The following is an 18,796-nucleotide window of genomic DNA, read 5'->3' as shown; positions in this document are numbered from 1 at the left end:
CCTTGGGGGCTGCAGGAGCAGTCAGGAGCCCAAAGAGCCTCCATGGCTGTGCTGGAGACCAAGGCTGGAGCAGGGAAATGCAGGGCTGCTGCAGGATGGGGAGGGCATGGAATTCCAGCACACACCTCAGCTCTCTGATGATCCCGGCACCATGCTGGGCCCTGTTTCACACTGGGGCAGAGCAGATGTTGACGGGACAGGAGCCCTGCGGGGCTGGCAGGGACCTGCAGCTTGCAAGGTGCTCTGCTCTCCCTCAGGTGCTCTCAGAGAGATCCAATCCCAGCTGGGCACCTCAGGGCACAAGTGGCACTGCCTGTTCATGGGCACACAGCTGATGTCTGCCTGGAAAGGGGCACAGGTTTTAACACTTGTTACTTTCATAATAAACAAGTGAATCTTTATTATCTGGGTCACTTGAGTGCTTTGAAGAAATGGCAAAGTATTCCCACCAGGAGCAGATATTTCCTGGATCTTCTGGATTCTTCAACTGATGGCAGGAGAAGAAATTCTGATCTTCCCCTCTACATGAGCCACCAATATTCAGTCTAATATTTCATGACCCCGTCCTTCAGGTGTTTGCAGCTCTCCTGTTAAAATGGCCGTGTCTAAGGACATCTCTTCATTAGGGCAGCTGGATCTATGTCCTTCCCCTTGCTCCCCTGTTATTTCCTGCAGCTGTTCTCAGGTCATTCCAATGTGTATCCCAGGCTTCATGCTTTGAGCTTCAGGGACTTGCCCAATTTCTCTGAAGTTTAAATACCTCTCTAGTCAGCATCTTAGTTGTAGTTTTATCTTTTCTATCACCTCTTCTTAAGTCTCTGTCTAAAATCCTTCCTGTATGGCAATCCCTTGTGGATGGTGGACATGTCAGATGTTGCTGGGATGTCTCAATGAGCTGAGGGAAGGGGTTTGATATTTCTTAAATTTTATCATGTTCACATTTTTTATATTGGCCATGAAGAGAAACCCTTCAGTGCCTCTGAGTCTCACTAGTTCCTGGTCTCTCAAAGGGCACAAACCTGATGAGTTGTGGTTCCCACTCCAGGGGCTGCACTTGGACCTCCCTCCATAGCCAGAGCAGAGCTCCCTTGTCCCAGAAAGTGCCTGGCAAAGGAGGGATGAAGGAAACAGGACAGGCTGTGGGGATCAGGGCCAGGGCAGAGCCAGGGAGAATAATGAATTTTGCATTTGATGGAGCTGTGCCTTCTCTTGGCTTTGTTGGCTGACAATAAATGAACATCCCTCTGTGTCTCAGGCAGCTCCTTCTCCAAGGAAAGCAGGTGGGACTTGGAGCCAAGGAGCTGAAAGCTGCAGGTGCAGCCTGGGCTGGAGGGAGCTCAGATTTGCACAAGGCTGCTCTGAGTGCCAGGGCTTGGATGGGGGAAATGGTGGGGTGGGGATAGGGACAGAGTCTGATTGATTGTCAGCCATGACGGGTCTTGATTTTCATATCTATTCAAACTGCATGAGGAGGTACTTGGATTCAATGTCAGTTGGAGATTGCACATATCAAAGTATTAATAGGAAAAATAAACCTAAACAGGACCTAAAATATCTTTTCTCACTGTATTTTTAAATAGAATATATTCAGTTTGAATACACTTCTGAAATCTGCCTAGTTAACTACAAATTATTTGAAAACTGAAATCAAATTATTCCTAGAGGATTGGCTTGTTAGGGTTTTCTGAATGTTAATGAGCCCTGGGACACTGAATTCCTGCACTGAAGAGCTGAAGGCTGAACAAGCCTCTGGAGACATTTAAAAGAAATTACAATTGTTTGGACGCACTGGAGGAATACAAACAAGAGGTCCTCTGGAGCTCAAAACAGCAAAACAGCCTTTGCTGGCAATTTTAGAAAATCATTGAAACTTTGGCAAAATGTTTATTATGACATTGTAGTGATTTTGGTTTGTTAATTTAAGATTTTTCTAATTTTGATATTTCTTAATTAATATGTTGATGAGTGTGGTGGATTTTAGTGTCTGTTAATTATTTATGTATTTGTTTTGTTGTGAGATAGGATTTGGAGAAAGGTAAAGTAGGCTTAAAATTTTATAGGGTATAAATAAAATGTTATTATAAGTAACTAAAAGAAAAAGGGTAGTATGAATTAAAATACACTCTTTAGAACACTTTTTCTTTAGAATTTTTTTTTTTTACTGACAATATAAAGAAAGTAAACTTAAAATTTCTAGTTAGTTTGCTCTTTCTAGAAAAGTCTTTTTTTAGTTCACTAAGGGAATAAAGTTTTTCCTGTTATGGTTATGGAGATTTTTTTTACAACAGGAAAAATTTTTTGTGGCTCTTAATTTTGTCGTGGATAACAGTTGTCTGGGGAACTTTGTTATTGTGAAGTTGTTTTTATTACTACAAGTTTTTTACAGCTTGTTGATGGGCCATGTCAACTTATAGGGTATTGTTTTAAAGCTGAGTTCTTTAAAGGTAAAAATTTTTATTACTTACTTCTAAAATTATTTTTATCTCTGGGAATAAAGATGTTCTCTTGTGGGTAATGGATTACTTTCTTTTTCTGTTTAAACATTTGGTGAAATTACAGTTATTTTAATTTTTTTATTTTAGTGTGGTAGTTTTTGATATTAATTTTAATTTTTTTTAAATAATTTTATGTAATTTAAAGAAAAAGTTTTTTCTTTATAATTTATAAGAGTATTTTAGTTTTCAGATTAAGTTTTTTTTTTCCTTTTTAAATTGGGATTTAATTTCTTCTTTACTGAGTTTAATGGCTTCATGTTGTTCTTTTATATGCTTGTATTTTGCTTTTTTCTTTTACTCAAGGGAGGATTGAAGTATTGAAAGGGTTAACATCTGACCTGCCAGTAACTTGTGGTGGGAGTTGTGGTTGGGATGTGTTAGGATTGTTTTTATGGTTGGTTTTTGGGGTTTTTTGTGTTTAATTTTAGTTGTTGAGTTATTTTGTATGGGTTGTAGGTTGTAGGGGTTTTGTTTTAGTTGTGTTGGGGGAGGGGACTTGATGGTAATATTTTCACAACTGTTGCTGGCTTTGTTCTGGTTAGGGTGTTGCAGCCTCTTTTGTTTTCCTGTTTGGTCATTGTTGGGTTTGGTTTGGTCAGAATGGGGCCCATGGGGGGTGGCCTGGGGAGGGGGGAAGGGGCTGGGCCCGGGGCAGGGCTGCTTGGTTTGGTTTGGTTCAGATGGGGCCAGGGCTGGGCCTGCTGCTTCTTTGTTGAGTGGAAAAGAAAGAGGAGGTTCCTGGGTTTTGTCATCTTTAACATACATGTTTCACAGAGGTGTGTTCAGTATCTTAGTGGTTTAAGACATTGGTGGTAAGACATTAACATGTGCCTTGCACTGCCTCTTTGTGTCTGTGTGCACACAGGAGTGCCTGTGCTGGGGAAATGTGGCAGAAATGCTGCTCTTGGAGGGGTTGGAGTGCCTTGGATAGCTGACTCAGTCAGGCCTGTAAGTCAGGTTAAGTCACAAGGTCTAAGCTAAGTTAAATGCTAGTAAGAGTTGTTCTTTTGCTCAGTCGTTTAGCTTAATATAAGTTATAAGCTAAGTTAAACATTGTTAAGTGTTACTTCTCTTTTAAATTGCAAAGTCATAGGTTATAAGTGAGGTTAAATACTCTTAAGTTCTGTTCTTTTGCTAAATTATGAAATTGAAGGCATCAGTTCAGGTTAAGGTATAAATGAAATCCTAAGTTGTTATGCTTAATATAAGTTATTAGCTAAATTAAATATTTTTAAGCATTATTAATCTCTTATATTGCTGTATCATATGTTATAAATTAGGTTAAACACTGTTAAGTGCTGTACTTTTGCTAAAATGTACGTTTACAGTAGAAGTAAAGGTTAAGGTGTAAGTTAAGAAATGTTAACTTTGAGCTCTGTTCAGCTTTTAGGCCATATTCCTTTTATCCTTGCCATCACTGTCCTTGTGTCACACACACACATATTTCTTGGTTCATTTCTGGTTTGATTGTCTGGATTTGGTTTGGTTTTGTTGTGTCTTTGTTCCCTCCATGTGCCTGAAGTGTCCAGCCAGGAGCTCCCTACTCTATGATGTAACAGACAGCTCTGTGATGTCACAACCCCCTCCGTGATGTTACACAATCCTCTCTGTGATGCCATACTACCACTCTGTAATGTCACAGAACACACTTTCACATCACAGCCTGCTCTATGATGTCACACAGAATCCCCTCTATGATGCTGTTGCTACTCAATGACCTCACACAACAAACTCTGTGATGTCATAACCCAACCTGTGACCTCACACAGCCCACTCTGTGCTGTCACACAGCCCCTTGCTGACATCACAGCTGCTCTGTGCCTCTAGGACACAGCCACAGAGGTGCCACTGTGACACAGCCCCCTCTGGGACATCCCCCAGCCCCTGCCAGTGCTGAGCCCCTGTCAGCTCTGGCTGTGCCCTGCTGGTGTCCCTGAGCTGCCCTGGCAGTGCCCCAGCCCTGCTGGGCTGTGCACAGGAGCTGCTCCTGGCCAGAGCTGTCTCTCTGCAGTGCTGCCCTTGCCAGGAGCTGCCTCTGGGCCAGGAGCCCGGCCCAGCTCAGCAGCACAGACACAGCAGCAGGACTTTAATGACCCTCTGGGGCTTTGGTGCTCTTTGTGTCTGCCATGGACAAAGTGCTGCCCAAGTTGGCTCTGTCAGGGCCTTGCAGCTGCTGCCCATCCCTGTGCCCTGTGCAGCCCAGGCTGTCCTACGGTGTCCCTGCCCTGTGCCTCTGTCCCTGCAGGCTGTCGTCATCCCCCGGCTGCCCCACCTGGCTGGCCCCTTCCTTTGCTGTCAGCTCTGCCTCCTGCCTGCCTCTGCCTGCCCACACAAAGCCTTGGGCTGCTCCAGGCTCCTTCTGGGGGATATTTTGCACCACAGCCTTGGCCCAGGACGGGAGGGAAATTCCTTTCTCCTGGTGTCCAGTCTGGGCTTCCCAAGCTGCCCTTGGTGCCATTATCTCTTTCTCTGGCTGATTTATACAATAAAGAAAAACTCCGAGATGTGTGAAACCACCCTTCAATCCCTCCCCAGCTACTCTTATTCTGTCCTCAGTCTCCACACCACTGAGCCCAGAGTCTGCCGCCTCTCACTGCTGGTTATGGGATGAAGCCTCCAAACCTCATCTTGAGAGGTTTTTGGATTCTCTCCAAGGTCTGTGAAAATGAAAACAGTGGTCAAAGTTATTTTCTCCCAAATCTTGCAGTGACAGAACAAGGCTCAATATCACTCAACTGAATGAGGGTAGATTTACAATTGTTTAAAGGCGAAAATATTTTACATTTATGAGAATGGCACAAAACTGCAACTGTTCTTCCAGAGAAGTGGATTCCCCATCTCAGGAATTATCCAAGAGCAAGAGCTTTGTACAACCTGACCCAGTGAAACCCGCTCATCCCCAAGAACAGAATTCCTGTTGTGTGGGTTCTCTGCTGTGCTGGGTGCCATCACAACGCTTCTGGCCAGAATGTCTGCTGAGGGCAGCCAGGCTGCTGCAGGGGCAGTGACCTCACAGCCATCACCATGGCAGCCCTGTGCCCTGGGCCTGGCTCTCCCCTTTCCTCTGCCCCTGCCTTGTCTCTGCTGGCATGAAGAGTTTTGTCATTCATCTCTTGTCCCCAAGGTGCTGGGGCCAATGGCTTCCCAGGCAGGCTCCTGGAGCAGAGGTGGCTTTTCAGAGCCCAGGCAGAAATGAGCCCTGAGGCAGCAGCTCTGCAGTGCTGGCCACCAGGCCAGGCTGCCAAGGGAGGCTTCTGGCCATGGCCTGCAAGCAGCTGCTGCTGCCAAGGTGCCTTTGGTGCCTCAGGCTCTGCCTGGCACAGCTCCCAGCACGACACTCTGCCCTTGTGCCCGAGCCCTTCCCTGTGCTGGGGCTGGCCTGGGGCTTTTCCTGCAGCGGGACCTGCCCTGCTCCTGGCACAGGAAAGGCAGTTCCTGCTGGAGCAGGAGGCTCTGCCTGCAATGGGCTCCAACAACTCCAGCCAGGCCCTGTTTGCAAAGCCCCCAGTGGGAAATGAAGGAAAGGGTCATGCTGCTTTTGGGGTGAATAATGCTGAAAGCAGACTTCTCCATCCCAAAATTCGACATCCTGAGAGGGAGAGGAAACTGTGGCAGGGATGGAATAATTCCCAGAGAAAGGAACAACCAAGGGACAGCACTGAGAGCTTCTGCAGAGCTGCTGAGCTGGCCCAGCCTGGGCACATCTGACTGACAGGGCAGCACTTCAGACTAGAGAAGCCCCGTCCCAGATTTTAACAGCAGCATCTCCTGACATTTCCCTGCTTGGGGGTGTGGTGATTCCTCCCTACCATGGGGACACCCCTCAAGGTCACTGTTCCAGGCTGAGCCAAAGGAATTTGCCCACAATCATTAGTCTTGGGGAGTGACATTAATCTCTCTTAAATAACTGGTTTTGCTTTAACACAGTTGCTTTGAAATCACTTCCAAGTGCTCTATACAATATAATATGTTATAGCTCTTATATATTGGTGTAAATATTTCTGATTAAGATAATTTTGTCTCATCACTGCTATAATAGATATTTATATAAATATCTCTGGTTTGCCATCCTTAATCCTGTGAAACAAATTCTATAAAGGTGTCATGGTTTGACCCTGGCACAATGCTACTGCTCCCATGAAAGGTATATTTGCAAAATGGTTACTGTGAGATGGGACTCGGAAACAGAACAAAGCAGGCTCCAACTTGGGAATGGAGCGGAAAAAAAACCAAAAACCAACACTTTATTAATCTACAACATAGAGACAAAAGGGGAAAAAAAGGGAAAAAAAATTACACACGATAATCCACAATGGAACACTTCCAAAACACTTTTCCTCCTTCTACCTTTCTAACACTCAATCCTCTCTAACACTCACTTCTCAGTCCAATATCATCTCTCACACAACCTCCCCCAGTTCATCAGGAGAGAGGAGTCTCCCTCTTGCACCATGGGCCTCCCCAGGAAACACAGCTGGAACCTCCTGTGCTTCCGTGTCACACGTGGCAGCCGCCCGGAGAGAATCTGCCATGGTGATCATCTTCCTTCCATGTCCAGTGCTCTCACCACCGGCCATGGATCCAAACTGCTTCTTAGGTCTTTTTAAGAATGCTTTGCTCAGTTTCAAGAAGTGGCAGCCTCTCACTATTTGGGACACCTGTCCCCCCCTTATTTCACCCCTTGGGGCCGAAGGGCCTTGTGAACAGAGATCTTTCTCCTCTGAAGGCAGAGGGCTCCACCACACCCTCCTCATCAGTCTCTGTTCCCTCTATTTCTTCTTACAACAGCTTTGTCACTTTTGGTTTTTGGCCAACCGCCTCCCCCAAGGTGCAGTCTCTACATTACAGAAAGAAATTGGTTCTGTCCCATGGCCATGTAAGAGAAAAGTCTAGCCCAACAGTCCACTCCATCATCTCCTCCATCTACGGCGCTTCTCATCTGCTGGCATTTCTTTATTCACTCAAACCTTCTTCTCATTTGCTCATCCTTTGTTCCCTCTCAATTCTCACCTGGGGAGGATCAGTGTTTTTACAGCTTCCCTTGTTTCAGTACCAAAGGGGTTAAAACCTCAGCTGTGGTCTGCCCGTGGCTGGGCACCTTGCCCCCACCACTTCTTCTCCTGGCCATGGTGCCAGCACGAGATATCAAATTTCCAGCCAGCACAGTCTCTATCAGTCTCTCCCAGGGGGGCTGCCCAAACATCCCAGGTCTCCTCCACCCTGCACCTTGCAGGGCTCCGGCCTCCCTCCCCACAGGCCGCATGGCCTCCCCTGCCCCACCCAGACGCAGCTGGGCAGGGGAGAGGTCAGATCAACTCACCGCTGGAGTCAAAAGAGAGAGTCCCTCTGGGAATCTTCTGCTTTTAACCCCTGTGTGTTCTCAGAGGCGTATCCAGGCCCCCAGTGGCCACACCTGGTGCCAATTTTCAAATCTGGCCACTGATTGGTTTGACCACAACTTTCCCAGAAACTCACTTCCTGGTCAAACCACAACAAAATGTTAATTCCACCTCATTAATTCTTTACACAGAAATGCTTGAAAAGTCCAGGGCTGGGATTGGAACCAGCTGCTCCATGGCTGTTCTCACAAAAAGAGCTTAGAAAGCCTGGAGATTCTTGGGGGTGTTTGAGTGTGGATATGACAGTCCGGTCAAGAGACAGAGAAAGCAAGATAAGCTTTCCCATTAATTGGTCTGGGAACTGGGAGCTGGAGACAAAGAATTGTAACTATCCACAGGTGGTGTTTGGAATAGGTTGTTTTTTTCCATAAAGTTGTTTAATGGAAGGTGTTTTCTTCATTAGCCAGTCATGTGAAATGTGTTGATTAAATAACCAGTGAGGTCCACTAGTAGCAAACCAAAGTATAAAAGAAGAGGATTGAATAAATGGGTGGCTTTTAGCTCTCAGCCTTCCGACCTGAGTCTGTGTCATCTCTGAATCCACAGAGACATTTGGGGATCTGTGGGGGATATTTGGGATCCTTTCTGCACCTTGTGACCTAACAGGAGCCTCTCCAATAAACTTTGCCTGAAGCTCCTGCTGTGCCTATGACAGGAAACCCTGGGAGTGTCTGTCACACCCCAGCTCTTTGGCAGCCTGGGGACTCCTGGGATGTCACCATGGAGTCCCCGTGAGTGCCTGTGACTTTTGGTGCCTTTGCAACCCAAGGTGCCCTGGGATGTCACCATGGAATGGCTGTGACTGCCTCTGACCACAGAGGCTCTTTACCATCCCCAGAAACCTCTGGGAGGTGTCCATGGAGCCCCTGTCTCTGCCTGTGACATTCCAGCTCTTGAACAGCCTGGAGACTCTTGGAAAGTCCCCATGGAACCCTTCTGAGGGCCTGTGACAAATCTGATCCTTAGCAGGCAACCATCACCAGGACCCTCTTGCTATGGGTCATGGGATCCCAGATCCACAGAACTGGCTGAGCTGGGAGGGACCCATCAGGATCCTGGAGTCCAACTGCTGGCCAGGCACAGGACACCCCAACAATGCCAGCCTGGGCCTGGCAGCGCTGTCCAAACGCTGCTGGAGCTCAGAGAGCCCTGGAGCTGGGAGCCTTCCCTGGGGAGCCTGGGCACTGCCCCAGCAGCCTCTGGGGAAAAACCTTTTCCTGAGATCCAACCTGAGCCTGCCCCGACTCAGCTGCAGCCGTTCCCTCCAGTCCTGTCCCTGGGCACCAGAGGGAAGAGGTTCCCACAGCCCCAGCCAGGGACTCGCTCCCAAGGCTGTTGCCATGGCCACCAGGGCTGGGACCAGCTGGGATGCTCGGTTTCCACAGGCTGGGGTTTAGGAATGGGATTCCCCAATGTCCTGCTCCTGCTACAACCACTCTGCCGCTCGCTGCCCTCCCACCTCCCATGGAAATCACAAAAGGCAAAGATCCCAGGCTGGGATAAGAACAATTTATTTGGAACAGCAACAAGATAAAGAACAAACAGGAACAGAAACAATATTGACAACAGAAGGGTTTTAAAAAAGGGAAAACTACAACACAACGGTATCTTCCCAGCCATAATTTTCTCCTCCCTGGGAAGGACACCCTTCTCCTCAGGGAGAAAGAGAGAGAGTCCCTTTCCTGCCCCTGGCAATGACCTGAGGTTAGAGTGAATGTAATGACACAGCCCTGGCCAGACCCTCATGTTCTTCAGGCTCACATCATGTCATTGGCAGGGGCAGGAAAACAAACAGGTGTCTTCCCAGCATGGATCACAGTGAACACGTATCACCAGGGCCCTTCCAAACGTGGTTCTCCCGTGGGGGATGAAGTTGGAGCAGTGCACAAAGCCCTTCCTGCAGTTGCAGCATTTGCATGTCTTCCCTTACTGGTGACTGTGTTGGTGTCTGCTCAAATGAGAGCTCTGTCTGAAGCTCTTCCCACACTGGGGACACTCGTAGGGCCTCTCCCTGGTATGGATACGCCGGTGGGTGACAAGGTGGGAGTTGAAGTTGAAGCCCTTCTTGCAGTCAGGGCAGCAGAAGGGCCTCTCATCTGTGTGAATCCGCTGCTGCTGGAGGAGATTGGAGCTCATGTGAAACCTCTTCTGACACTCGGGACACTCGTAGGGCCTCTCCCCAGTGTGGATGCACTGGTGCTTCATGAGGTAGGAGTTGTACTTGAAGCTCTTCCCACAGTCAGAGCAGTGGAAGGGCCTCTCATCTGTGTGAATCCGCTGGTGGCAGAGGAGATTTGAGCTGGTGTGAAACCTCTTCTGGCACTCAGGACACTCGTAGGGCCTCTCCCCACTGTGGATGCGTTGATGCCTGACAAGTTTTGAGCTGCAGCTGAAGCCCTTCCCACATTCCCTGCACTCGTAGGCCCATTCCCCAGTGTGGATCATCTGGTGGCTGATCAGGGTGCTGCTCTGCCTGAAGCTCTTCCCACACACCAAGCACTTGTAGGGCTTCTCCCCATCATGAAGCTGCTCATGGACCACCAGCTCTGATCCCTGCCTGAAGCTCTGTCCACCTTCCTGGCACAGGGTGGGTCTTTCCTCCTCAGAGCACCCTGGGCTGGGTTTGCAGGCCCTCATGCTGTGGGATCTCTTGGGCTTTACCTCCCCGTTCGATTCCTGTGCCATGGAGTCCTTCAAAACAGCTTCTTCCATGAGGTTCTGTTGTGAAGATTTGTCCTCTCTGGTCTCCGTCCTCATCTTCTTCTCTGGGGAAGGTAGGACAAGGAGAGGATGCAATTTGCCTCCATGCCAAAGGGAAAGGGAACGAGATAACCCCAGTGCATCCCCAACAGGATGGCCAAGGCAGAGGGGCTGTCCTGCAGCTACGGGCCATGCTGAGCTGGGAGATGGAGCAGGAGAGAAGGGGAAAGGGACACTGACTTCCTCCTCACCTGTCTGCATTTCTCAGGGCATCTTTCTCTTCCCTGCAGCCTTCTCCTCCACTGGGCCAAGGTTTGGGAATGGGAAATCCTGGTTTCGGGAAAAACAAGGGATGAGCACAGTGAGTCTGAAGGTCCTCTGCCCAAGTCCATCTCCAGAAGTCACCTGGTGTCCATAAAAACCTTCAAAAAGCAAAAGTGAATGAAAAAAGCCACCAGGAGTGTCCCACTTCCAGTCTCATCCCTCTGGGTCTCTGGTGGTGCCTCCTTTCATGGCTGCTGAGGATCCCTGGCCTCCCCAGGGATGAGAACGTCGGAGAGCCCCCCCAGGCCTGAGCACCTTCAGCGGTGAGAGGGACACAGAGCCTCGGGTTCCCAGCCCTGCACAAGCATTTCCCGAGGCCAGCGGGATGGAGACTCCCTCAAGCATCCTGCAGGACGAGGGGACGAGACTGCCCTGAGCATCCCCTTGACATGAGGGTGAGAGGGAGGGAAACCCCCCAGGCATTCCCTGGGGTGAGAATGATGGAGACGCCCTGGGGAATGGCCTGGGGTGACAGGGACAGGGACGCCCCCCTGGGGGACAGGGACACCCCCTCAAGAATGGCCTGGGGTGGGAGGGACAACGCCCCCCAAGCCCTTCCCAAGCATCCCCCAGGGCGAGAGGCGCAAAGACCCCTCCAGCATCCCCTGGGCACTGCACAAAATAAACTTGGCAGAAATTAAATTTAATACTGTATAAATCAGTTTTATGAAGATTTGATTTTGTCAGAAGTCACATGTGAGGAAAACACAAATAAATCCCAAACATTAATAAATGAACAATAGAAGCAATTTTGTGGCAATTCCAAGTTTCACAGTTCCTGCACAGCTCCAGCTCAGCTGCTGGAAGGTTCTGATTAAAAAAAAAAAAGGAAGTGAAAATTTCACCCAATAGAGATTATTGAAAGGAAGGAAAAATCTGTGTAGCTGTGACAAAGGTGACAGGGACAATAATTGTTCTCACATATGGAAAAGTCCCCAAGCCTCAGAATGGTGGAGTTATTTGGGAATTTAGCTACTTGAGCTGGGCTTCTTCTAGGACTTTTAGCAGCCTTGTGCTCCTAACCTTGGGGTGAATGAACCTTATCAGTCTCCCTGGTAACATTTGCAACCTTTCCTCCGGTGATTTAACAAACATTTAATGGAAGGATAACAAAGTATTTTCTTTACACTGGCCACCCACAACAGCCATTTTCCTCATCAGTTCTCCCCCAAGCCACTCAGAAGAATCTGCATTCAAGCTTCCAAGTTTCCTCTGGAAAGAAAGAGCCCTCCTCCCACAGAGGAGGGAACCATGCTGTTGTCTTGGTCAGAGAACAGTGCCTGAACTCACTGTGCCAAAATATTGTACACAATCTGATTAAGAAAATTGTTAGAGATGCCTCTGCCCCAATTAAGGTGCTAACAAGACCAAATGCAAAGTGGATTTTATTGAACAGTCAATGTGAGGTAGAGAGAGAGATGGAATAAAAGAGAAAAAAGGGGGAGGGCAAGAGAGTGACAGGGACAGAGACCTCCCCTGGGGCAAGGCAAGTGTGACATTGTCACCTGTGTGTGTGGCCTTCCCAGGGTGGGGGTTTTACACCTGAGCCAGTTTGGGTAAGGGAGGTGGTGTTCACCCCCTAGCAGGGATTACCCCACTGTTTCAGGTTGCAGTGCAAGATGTAACCAAATGCATGTTTTCCATCTTCACCTTTAGAAACTGTTATAAACAGGTGGGGCAGTGTTCTTTATCTCTTCCATCACTCAGCCCTGATAATGCCCTCCAGGGGCTCTCTTCTGTGAATGGGCCATTGAGTGTCCCTGCAGGACTGATAAAATGACATCATCCCATTGTGGGATGCTTTGCCCAGGGGGAGGAGCCAAGCATTCCTACCTGGATATAAGCGGAGGCTTCTGACACCAGGAGCACCTTGCCTACTGGATTGCCAGAGGACAAGAGCTCCATCACCAGCACTCGATCTTCAGAGGAGGACCAGACCCTTCTACAGGATCACTGCTTTGACAGAATCACGATCATCACTGCAACAGGACTGCAGCCACCATTTAATGGGACTGCTACCACCACCCCGACCAGCAGGGTGTCAGGTTATATCCTGACTCTTTCCATTTAAGGCAGTGTTTCTGTATCATTGCCTTGATCTTAATTTTCTTATTAAATTGTAATTCTGGCTTAGACTCTCCCCCTAGTTTGCCCTCAAACCAGTACAAAACTCAATGCACTCATCTCTTGTTTTCCTCCCAAAACAGAATTTCCCATCCCCAAACCACTGCCAGATGGAGGAGAAGGCTGCGAGGAAGAGGAAGATGTCCCGGGACCACCAGGTAGGTGAGGAGGAAGTCACAGCTCATTTCCCTCTCTTTCCTGCTCCATCTCCCTGCACAGCACAGCCCAAGGCTGCAGGACAACCCTGCTTTCAACGCCGTCCTGCCAGGGATGCACCGGGAGGATCTCCTTCCCCTTCCCTCTGGCACGGAGGCAAATCCCATCCTCTCCTTGCCCTGCCTTCCCCAGACAAGGAGCTGAGGATGGAGACCAGCGACGACAAATCTCCAGAGCAGAACCTTGTGGAAGAGGCTGTTTTGAGTGGCTCCATGGCACAGGAATCCAGTGGGGAAGAAAATTCCCTGAGATACTGCAGGAGGAGGGGCTCCAAATCCCGCCCAGGGTGCTCTGAGGAGGAAAGACCCACCCTGTGCCAGGAAGGTGGACAGAGCTTCAGCCAGGGATCAGAGCTGGTGATCCATGAGCAGCTTCATGATGGTGAGAAGCCCTACAAGTGCTTGGAGTGTGGGAAGAGCTTCAGGCAGAGCAACACCCTGATCCGCCACCAGATGATCCACACTGGGGAATGGCCCTACGAGTGTGGGGAGTGTGGGAAGGGCTTCAGCTACAGATCCACCCTTGTGACCCACCAACGCATCCACACCGGGGAGAGGCTCTATGAATACCTTGAGTGTCAGAAGAGGTTTCAGACCCGCTACAATCTCCTCAGACACCAAAGGATTCACACCGATGAGAGGCCCTTCCTCTGCCCCGACTGCGGGAAGGGCTTCAAGCAGAATTCCCACCTCGTCACCCACCAGAGCATCCACACTGATGAGAGGCCCTTCCTCTGCCCTGACTGCGGGAAGGGCTTCAAGCGCAATTCTCAACTCATCACCCACCGGCGCATCCACACTGGGGAGAGGCCCTACGAGTGCCACACCTGTCAGAAGAGTTTTCAGACCAGCTCACATCTCTGCCTGCATGAGCAGATTCACACAGAGGAGAGGCCCTTCCGCTGCCATGACTGTGGGAAGGGCTTCAAGCAAAACTCCACCCTCATCATCCACTGGCGCATCCACACTGGGGAGAGGCCCTACGAGTGTCCCCAGTGTGGGAAGAACTTCACCCACAGTTCTAACTTAACCAGACACCAACAGAGGCACCAGTAAGGGAAGCCCTGCAAATACCCCAACTGCAGGAAGAGCTTCATGCACTGCTGCAGCTTCATCCCCCATTGGATGACCCATGCTGGTCAGAGTCCTGGTGATCCATGTTCCCAGTGATCCATACTGGGAAGACACCTGTCCCTTCTCCTGCCCCTGCCAATGGCATGATGTGGGATTGATGAACATGAGGGTTTGGCCATGGCTGTGTTGTTACATTCACTCCCACCTCAGATCATTGCCATGGGCAAGAAAGGGAATCTCTCTATCTTCCTATGAGGAGAAGAGTGTCCTTTCTTGGCAGGACGAAATTGTGTCTGGGAAGAGACAGTCAGCTGAGTTGTAGTTTTCCATTTTTCTTATCCCTTTTGTTATCAATATTGTTACTGTTCCTGTTTGTTCCTGATCTTGTTGCTGTTCCCAATAAATTGTTCCTATCCCAGCCCAGGATCTTTGCCTTTTGTGCTTTCCATGGGAGTCAGGAGGGCAGCAATCGGCAGCACGGTTTTAGCGGGACCAGGAAATTGGGGAATCCCATTCCTGAACCCCACCCTGTGGAAGCCAAGCATTCCAGCTGGTCCCAGCCCTGGTTGCCATGCTAAGGATCAGATTGGTCACAGGCCCTCAGAGGGGTTCCATGGGGAATTTCCAAGAGTCTCTAGGATGTTCAAGAGCTGGAATGTCACAGGCAGAGACAGGGGCTCCATGGACACCTCCCAGGGGTTTCTGGGGGTGGTAAAGAGCCCTGTGCTCAGAGGCTGTCACGGCCATTCCATGGTGACATCCCAGGGCACCTTGGGCTGCAAAGGCACCGATCCGTCACAGGCACTCACGGGGGCTCCACGGTGACATCCCAGGAGTCCCCAGGCTGCCAAAGAGCCAGGATGTCCCAGACACTCACAGGGGCTCCAGTCATGGGCAAAGTGGGAGCTTCAGGCAAAAGCTTTATTTCTTTATTGGAGACACTCCTGATGAGTCATGAGATGGAGAAATGACACCCAACAGCCACCATGGATCCTCAAACCCCTGCACGGCCCCTAGACTTCCAAAATTTATTTTAGTCTAGGAGAGTGGGAGTGGCTGGATCCAATCCCAGCCCCAGACTTTGTCAAAGGTGTAAAAGATTGGACAGGTTAGAATTGAACCTTAATGCAATTTGTCCCACAGGATTAACAATTGAATTCTAGATAAATTTATATAAATACAGCTCTGATTGATTCTGATCATGATTTGACAGAATGGTTTGTTTGCACCACAGATTAAATTTTAAAAAAGAGAGTTATTTACTCCACAGTATAGGAGCTATAGCAATTATTAGAATATTTTGCTCTAGGCAGCATTTTGAAATAAACAGGGCCTTGCTGGAGTTGTTGGAGCCCACTGCAGGCAGAGCCTCCTGCTCCAGCAGGAACTGCCTTTCCTGTGCCAGGAGCAGGGCAGGTCCCGCTGCAGGAAAAGCCCCAGGCCAGCCCCAGCACAGGGAAGGGCTCGGGCACAAGGGCAGAGTGCCATGCTGGGAGCTGTGCCAGGCAGAGCCTGAGGCACCAAAGGCACCTTGGCAGCAGCAGCTGCTTGCAGGCCATGGCCAGAAGCCTCCCTTGGCAGCCCGGCCTGGTGGCCAGCACTGCAGAGCTGCTGCCTCAGGGCTCATTTCTGCCTGGGCTCTGAAAAGCCACTTCTGTTCCAGGAGCCTGCCTGGGAAGCCATTGGCCCCAGCACCTTGGGGACAAGATATGAATGAGGAAACTCTTCATGCCAGCAGAGACAAGGCAGGGGCAGAGGAAAGGGCAGAGCCAGGCCCAGGGCACAGGGCTGCCATGGTGATGGCTGTGAGGTCACTGCCCCTGCAGCAGCCTGGCTGCCCTCAGCAGACATTCTGGCTAGAAGCGTTGTGAGGGCACCCAGAACATCAGAGAACCCACACAACAGGAATTCTGTTCTTGGGGATGAGAGGGTGTCCTGGGTTAACTATATAATGCTTTTATCCCCAATCGTCTTGTTCTGTTTATACTAAATAATAAGTTTTACACCTTTAAGACTCTCTTCCAGACAGTGAAAAAAGAAGGGAAGAAGCGCGCAGTTTGTTTTCAGACTGCTCTCACTCCTCCACATTCCTGCTCCTAAACTGTGTTGTCTGCAGATAGACAGACAGCGAGACAGAGCTCCTTTTTTTTTTTTTTTTTTCTTACTTTTAGTTAGTTTTAGCTAACTAAGACAAAAAAGTTCTCCAGATTGTAATTTTTTTTTTTCCTTTTTTCTTAGACCTGTTCAAGCCTGCTCTAGACTGAACACCCAGAAGAGCACCGGCAGCTCCACCTGTGGCCCCCCTGGCCGGGCCTGAGCCACAGCGTTTCCAGCACCAGAGAAACTGATCAAAGACTGAGTAAACCAAACTACAACCTGGAGAAGGGACTGTTCTGAGTTTGCTTTCTTTAGAACAGTAAGAAGTTTTATTGTTAATATTGTTTAGTTTCTATTGTTTAATAAACAGGTTTCTTTCCACTTTTCTCCAAGGAGATATTTTCTCCCAAACCCGTTAGAGGAGGGAGGGGCAATTGAATCTACTTTTGTAAAAAAACCCCTTTAAAAGTTATCTCCCAAACTTACCCTAAACCAAAACAAATACAGTTAGTGGCGCCCAATGTGGGGCTTGAGAAAGTGGAAAAAAACCCTTTATTGATTGCAGATTAGTTGTGCTTGCTGTACAGTAGGTTAAAGTACCCAGTAGCCATGTTATTTGAATTTGTAATGTCTCTTAGAAAGGCTTTTATGTAGCTCTGGTCTCTAGACCTTTTTGAGGTTTCAATACCTTTCTGGTCACTAGAATTATTGTCCTTATCACGTAGTTTTTGCGGTAAAGGGACACGGATTGGATTAGCTATTGTGCTGACCTTGGTGATAATGATTTATAGGGCGTTTACAAAGATACTGGCGTCTGTTTACGATATGTATGGTTTATAGTTTCTTCATCCTACCCTGCATCCCAGTTCTAGCAGTATGTTTTGGGAATTTATTAGTAATTGCACCCAGCTGGTTAGAGGAAGAGCAGGAAATGAGGCTTTCCAGCCTTTCCTTTCCTTCTTCTCCTTTGAATCTGTTACGTCACTTTTAGAAAATGTTCAGTTTCCCCTGAATGTTAAAGAGACCATCTTTCTGGTATTTAATCTCGTAAGCTTCCTCTATATGGTCTGCAGCTTCTCTAGAATGAAGGCCAAGATGTCTAGAAAAGCTGATAAGACCCCTGACCCAGAAGTAGACCCACGTGTGGAGAATCCTAAGTAGGGTGAAAAATGAGAAAATATAGGCCAAATCCTGAAAGAATTCTCTGACCCTATAGTCTAAGACTTTCCCCATAAACAAATTCAAAACCCAGCTGAGGTAGAGAAATATCTGAAAGAAAAATATCATGATGACCCTAAGGAGAAAAAGATCATTACAGTGAGCTGGGCCCTGGCATATGCTTATCGCACACTGCTAAATACTGTAGAGCAGCAGACAGAGGAAGAGGGACAGAAAAATACATCATCAGCTATCCCAGTCGCTCAGGTTACAGCCAACACCCCAGGCTCAAAGCCAGCAGTTAAACCAGACAATAAACCTCAACCAATGCCTGTTGCTACTAGCACTAGAAGTAGGAAGTGCACAGACAAGACCGATCGACCAGTAGATAATGATAATGATGATGCAGAAGAAGGACCCTCAACATTTCCTGACATAAAATCAAAAGTCAAAGCAACTAGCACAAAATCAGAAGCCAATATTGAGTCCTTCTCCCTGAAGGACCTGCGTGACCTAAGAAAAGATTACACCCGATGATCTGATGAATCCATAATTAGCTAGTTAGTCCGTCTTTAAGATGCTGCAGGCGAGGCTACAATTCTAGACAGCACAAAAGCGAGGCATTTGGGATCCCTGTCACATAATCCTGTCATCGACCAAAGCATGATGAGGGGGGCTAACCCTCACAGCCTCTGGGCATGGGTCTTAGACAGTGTAGCACAAAGATACCTGTGTGCCAATGATCTCTACATGCAGCAAACACAGTGGAAAACCATAGAACAAAAAATTCAACCCTTGAAAAAAATAGCAGTAGCAAAAATTATATTCTCAGATAACATAACAACTAAAAATCCAGACTTGGTACCATGCACATCTGTGATGTGGCAAAAACTGGTACAACTTAGGCCACATGAATATGCATCTGCTCTAGCTATCATGAAGCGGGATAACACGGATGAGACCGTGCTTGACATAGCAAGAAAACTCCGAGCTTATGCAGATACTGTACATAGCCCAACACATGCCAGAATCGCAGCGGTAGAAACACGTCTGCAGAGATTAGAAGATAAGATAGAAGAAAATCATAAGAAGCTCAGAGAAGAGATTAAAGAAGACCTTCTCCAAATCTCAGCAGTACAGATCAAAGGTTCTGGTACCCAATGCAGACGTTCCCCAAATAGAGAGAAAAGGTACACCCCACGAGCTGAGC

At 48.4% G+C, this 18,796-nt stretch overlaps 1 pseudogene; it reads left to right on the top strand.

The window, feature by feature from the left end:
* The window catches only part of LOC135305609 (zinc finger protein 850-like), a 398,104-nt pseudogene extending 383,667 nt beyond the window's left edge, over window positions 1-14,437 (top strand).
* The last annotated feature ends 4,359 nt before the right edge of the window (window positions 14,438-18,796 follow it).

The sequence above is a fragment of the Passer domesticus genome, chromosome 8 (genome assembly GCF_036417665.1).
Source record: "Passer domesticus isolate bPasDom1 chromosome 8, bPasDom1.hap1, whole genome shotgun sequence".
Classification (NCBI taxonomy): domain Eukaryota; kingdom Metazoa; phylum Chordata; class Aves; order Passeriformes; family Passeridae; genus Passer; species Passer domesticus.
Note: the sequence above shows the minus strand (reverse complement) of the source record. Positions and strands in the feature narration are given on the sequence as shown.